The following is a 6,179-nucleotide window of genomic DNA, read 5'->3' as shown; positions in this document are numbered from 1 at the left end:
TACCATTACATACAAAAGTGCAGACAATACAGACCCAGCAAGCCCCCGCCCCTCCCACCTTCCGACCACTAAGGAAGCCCACCCCTACCCACCTTCCGGTTACAGTCCTGTTTGTTTTTTTTTTACAAAAAACATTGACAGCTGTACACGAAAGACAGCAGTTTTACAAGGGAGGGGAGCAGCAAAGCTAGGCCCCGAACCCTACTGTTCAACCATTTTACAGGGAGAGGAGGGCAAACCTCAAATCCCAGTTCCACGTGTGACAAGACAGTGACAATGACATTTGTACATTAGACAATACCGTTACATACAAAAGTGCAGACAATACAGACCCAACAAGCCCCCGCCCCTCCCACCTTCCGACCACTCTAAGGCAGCCCGCCCCTACCCACCTTCCGGTTCTCGGTCCACCCCATGCCCCTTCCAGTTCTCGGTCCGCCCTGACACACCTTTCGACCACCTCTCCTGCTTATATCTGTTAACCAGAGCATACCTAATTGGTCAAGGTTAATGACCCAAATCAAGGATCTCGTAGTCAATAAGCTCCAGGTTCCAATCATTATACTGAGGTCATTTCTTTCCTGAAATGTTGGCAACATCAATGTGAATTGTCCATTACTACTTGCCAGGGTGCCCCAGAAGGAGTTATTGATTGAGAAGATTGACATTTTATTGGTAACGTGAACCTGAAATGAGCTATCTAGAATCGGTATACCGAACGTTTGAGCCATTATCATCACAGCAATGATGGAAACGGGGAAATATACAACAGTTACCTAATTACAAGATGTTAACATTCAAGATGTTAACAATAAAAAACTGAGAACTGCAGATGCTGGAAATTAGAAACACAAACAGAAATTGCTAGAAAAACTCAGCATATCTGGCAGCATCTGTGAAGAGAAAGCAGTGTTAATGGTTTGGGTCCCGTAGTAAAACCAGTTGGATTGTCACAAGAAGCCAATAGTTCTTAAGAATGAATTAACACAAGCTGCTGAGTTTTGATTCATTTCAATCTATCTGCCCACCCACCACTTATCTGTAATACAAACACCAGCTCCACAGTTTCGTTAAGCCAAAGTCACCTTCCTAAACAGCTTTGCTGCAAATTTGAACCCAGCTGCACTGAATTATAAGTCCACGCGCCTGGATTGCTGAACACGACCTTAAGCATGTAATGTTCAATGGCTATAACCTATTTGTCACATTGTTTATTTCCACCCATGTTTCTATTCCTTACAATTGATTTGACAATGGCAAAGAACAAGTTTGTTCCTTTGTGAACAGCTGGGGAAGATTCAATTCTTCACAGTCTGTCCGAAGTAATTGAAATACAATTATCATGTTTCCCATTCCACTCCCACTGGCCTAGTATTTCATCCTCATGGTTTTGTGGGGGGAATGTCTCTGGTGAATGCACATTGGGATGCCATGACTCACTCCAGAGAGGGACAGCAAGTGAACTTATTGAGAAGTCACCAAGTATTTGTTATATTCATATGATGTGGGTGTCGCTGGCTATGCCAACATTTATTACCATCCCTAATTGCCCAGCGGGCAACCACATTGCTGTGGGTCCGGAGTCATATGTAGACCAGACCAGAAAAGGACAGCACTTTCCTTCCCTAAAGGATAATAGTGAGCCAGATGGGTTTTTCCTGACAATCGCCAACAGATTCATGGTCATCATTAGATTCTTGATTCCAGATATTTTTATTGATTTAAAATTCCGCCATCTGCCATGGCTGGATATGAACCCAGGTCCCCAGCACACTACCAAGATCTCTGGATTACCAGTCCAGTGTTAAGGTTTAGAAAGAAAATAAGCAAATGCCATGACAGTGCTATTTTGGGATTCACCTCCTAGCCCCTCAGAGCCCATTGGCACCCTCAGTCCAACTTCACTCCCAGCCACCCACTCACCGCCTGCTCTGCTGGTCTGACCTCTGGTACTGAGCAGCTAAATGACCAGATGATGCTCAGAGAGATGGGCAAGCCTCAGATCTGAGATTGCTGTCTGTTACCCATCCTCTTGCTGGTTGGGTTAATATCAAAGCCAACATTTTGGATCCCCAAATATTGCCGGAAGCACAAGAATTCTGTCCTTGCCTTTCCTCAATTTCCTCTTTATCAGTTCTTCATCCTTGCCCATGGTGTTTCAAAGACACATGTGTTTATTGATAACCTTAAAGTTCACCCCTTACAGATCTGCAGTGTCCATATTCCTGCTTACTTTTGTCGCTGTACAAGTTTATCTGCCCCTTTCTGAATATATCGTCAGTTGTGCATTAGAAAAACATCATAAGTGAACTACCAACCAGAAAGGGGAGCTGAGATGTTCACCTTCCATCACTCCATCATTACCCAGCACCAGAGGCTTAGCAATGGCAGCAGCAAGCATACGCTGTGATCCTCCAGCATCCACACTGAACACTTGTGTGGCTTGCATTGTATAAGACACTGCTGGATGATTCGTCTCTGCTGCGTTTGTTTGCATTTACTTTCAAAAGTGTTTCCACAGGCGGTGTCTGGGGACTCAGTTGGAATGGATTGATTTCTGCAGCTCCTCGAATTGTTCTGACATCTTTTGAGCTAACAGTTTTGTTCTCTTTACAAAGCTTCTTTGGCTGTGGCCTTATCTGCTGCTTTACATTGCTTTCTTGTCAAACTGTATGGATTTTCCACATCCCCCTGTTTGGCTGCACCTCTTGTTCATTGTGTCTGAACATTCAAAAATGTTCTTTTCAGTTCAATCCTTATCAGCCTCAGGATCTTGGTTTTCTGCACTTGCTTCAGTTGCTTGTGATTGGGTGTTATTTAAGGCTCCTTTTTAACTGTCACGTATTCTCAGATTTCTCAATGTTTCCCTTTGAATCAGGTTTGATAAATGATCCAATGTCATATCTCATCCATACAGTAAACCATCTTGAACTTTCAGCCTCAAAATGTACACATCTGAACCAAAGGATTATATATTACTTTACTCTGTCTTCACCAGTTCTTTTGTATTTTTATAGTTTGCTTGGAATGATTGATTTTTAAACTTATCTCAGTTTGGCCTTTGACCATAACATAAACAAACTTTTTTTGGGGTGGTGGACAAAGTTAAAAATCACACAACACCAGGTTATAGTCCAACAGGTTTATTTGGAAGGACGAGCTTTCAGAGCACTGCTCCTTCATCAGGTGGGTGCGAAGTATAAGATGGTAAGACACAGAATTTATAGCAAAGGTTTACAGTGTGATGTAACTGAAACTCCACATTGAAAAAGACCTGGATTGTTTGTTAACTCTGTCATCTTTTAGAATGAACATGTTGGCTTCAGTTCTTTCACATGTCAATCGCAAAACTTTTTTAAAGTTACATTCTCAAGTGAACTTTAGCAATTGGTGTCATGTTGGCCCAGATAATGCATTGAAGGTGTGAGGTGCCCTGTGTGAGACTGTCTGTGCCACAGGAGCCTCTTTGTCTGCTCTCTCTTGCCCTCTTTTCACTTCCCAGTGTTTTCTCCGCAATCCTTCTTTTTTTGTTGCCAGGGCTTGGATCCTTGGACCATAGAAGGTTCTCAGATTTTATCGGAAAACCGATTTTTATTCTTGCTCCGCTCAAACTCCACACATGTCGTTCTGTTCCTGTTGGTGTTAAACTCTCCCAAGTTTAAATCTTAATTTCACACTAAACTGGTGATGGCTTGAAATTCTGCCAGCTCCTTCCTTTTATTTATTCATGGGATGGAGACATCGCTGGAAGGGGCCAATGTTTCTTGCCCATCCCTAATTGCCCTTGATCTGAGCGGCTTGCTAGATGATTTCAGAAGATGGTTAAAAATCAACCACATTGCTGTGGGTCTGGACTCACATGTAAGCTAGAGTCGAGAGCGTGGTGATGGAAAAGCACAGCAAATCAGGCAGCATCCGAGGAGCAGGAGAGTCAATGTTTTGGGCAAAAGCCCTTCATCAGGATCATCATCGTGACTCTAATCTGCAGGCCTCACTTCCCCCTCACACATAAGCTAGCTCTGGTAAGGACAGTGGTTTCTCCCTGAAGCATTAGTGAACCAGATGGGTTTATCGCTGACACTCACGCCATTGCTCTCCTCATTTCACCTTGAAAGTTAACGTGGCTGAATATTACTATTTCGAGGCAAAGTGTCACTTTCACTGGGTTTGAGGGAGGATTTCTCATCATGAGACCCAACAGGTTTGCCAACACGATTGTCCCAAAACTACAACACCCCTTTGGTGACCCCTTTGCCCTCATCCCATGCTATCACGGCTGGAAGATCTCAGGATCCCTGGCACCAGTGGCACCCTTCAAAGGCCACTGTGTATCCGGACAAGATGTGGAGCTGCCCTGCTCAGTCCGTGACATTTCTGCCGGCCATGGAGATGGACACGGCAGGAAATTGGTGCCCATGCTTTGTGAAAAGGGATTTGGAAATCCTGGTAGATGGAGGGGGGGAGAGGGGGGGAGGTGACGAAAATCCTCTTCCCTCAGGACTGGCTGAGGAGGTCACGGCACCAGACCCTGCCAGCCTGGTTCAAGACTGTCCTGGTCAGTAAGGTCTCCACAAACCAGACAAATGCCCAGAGTTTTGGAAGAAGGTCTATTACCCTCTCCATGCCACCACTGAGTACAACTATCTTTTCTCTACCACCTCACACTCAATTTAACTTGGTCCTGGCCTCAGCTCCTGCTAAGGCTCATGGTCTACCACTCTCACTCTTCCCTACAACACCCTTCCTCCCTCACCCTTACCCATCCACAGGCCCTGGATGGCCTTAGTGAGCTCTATGCTGCCTCAGAACATCTCAGCACCCCTCCCCCACCTGCAGCTGCACCAATAGTTGTGCCGCCCACCTTTATATCCCTTAAACCCCTCCCTTTCCCTCAGTCTAGGAAAAGGTAGCCCACAACTGGCTGAAAACAGCCAAGACAGGTTGTGGGGTGCCTGAAATTAGGCTGCTCACTTCCTAGAGGGAAGGATCCTGACACTGACCACCCCAAGTGAGTGTGTCCAAGTCCCCGGACTGATATCTAAGGATGCCCTTGGCTTACACTTTTGGGAATCCCATGACTAACTTTATTTTGTCTGTGACTATACCTCTTAGACTTTGCGACACGGCCATTTGCTTAAACCACGTGCAGGGCGTTTGGCGTGTATGCTGCTTACATAATGCGGGTATGGGATTGGCATTGCACACTGTCAGACAGCAACATGTGCACCCCCTTGAGTGATCACTGCTGACAACCAGGACTAATCTTCTGGCTTAGTGTCAGTGCTAAAAGGCAAGGCAGAAGCACTACGTGCCTAAGTGGTCAAAGTACCACAAGGCAAGGTAGGGATGCTTTAAGAATCCAGGTAGGCACCAAGTGAGTGATCAGTAAGAGACCAAGTGAGCAGTCCTTGCAGCAGCATCACAATGAGAAGTATTGGTGCCTTCCAAATGCAGTCACGAACTGATGAAGCAGACTGTAAGGGAGTCAGCGATGTGGCATGAAGGGGTGGTGGATTGGCACGTGTCAGATGCCAGGGTTCATAAGGAGAAAATTCTTCTGCCAGCGGGTGTTGAATCTATGGAATTCACTGCCACAGGAGACTGTGGGGGGCAAGGTCATTGAGCGTAATTAAGACTGAGATAGACAGATTCTTGATTGTCAAGGGGACCAAGAGTTATGGGGAGAAGGCGGGAGAATGCGGTTGAGAAACGTATCAACCATGATTGAATGGCAGAGCAGATTTGATGGGCTGAATGACCTAATTTCTGCTGCTATGTCTTATTGTCTTATGGTCCATGGACATGAAGTATGTGCAGTCACTGCACATAGAGTGAGCCCTGAGATACTGGTGAAAATGTGTTGCTGGAAAAGCGCAGCAAGTCAGGCAGCATCCAGGGAACAGGAGAATCGACGTTTCGGGCATAAGCCCTTCTTCAGGAATGAGGAAAGTTTGTCCAGCAGGCTAAGATAAAAGGTAGGGAGAAGGGACTTGGGGGAAGGGCGTTTATCGCATTTCCAAAGCCCCTCCAAGTCCATCCTCCCTACCTTTTATCTTAGCCTGCAGGACAAACTTTCCTCATTCCTGAAGAAGGGCTTATCCCCGAAACGTCGATTCTCCTGTTCCCTGGATGCTGCCTGACCTGCTGCGCTTTTCCAGCAACACATTTCCAGCTCTAAA

The sequence above is a fragment of the Chiloscyllium plagiosum genome, chromosome 29 (assembly GCF_004010195.1).
Source record: "Chiloscyllium plagiosum isolate BGI_BamShark_2017 chromosome 29, ASM401019v2, whole genome shotgun sequence".
In the NCBI taxonomy this organism is placed as follows: domain Eukaryota; kingdom Metazoa; phylum Chordata; class Chondrichthyes; order Orectolobiformes; family Hemiscylliidae; genus Chiloscyllium; species Chiloscyllium plagiosum.
This window is presented reverse-complemented; position numbering follows the sequence as displayed.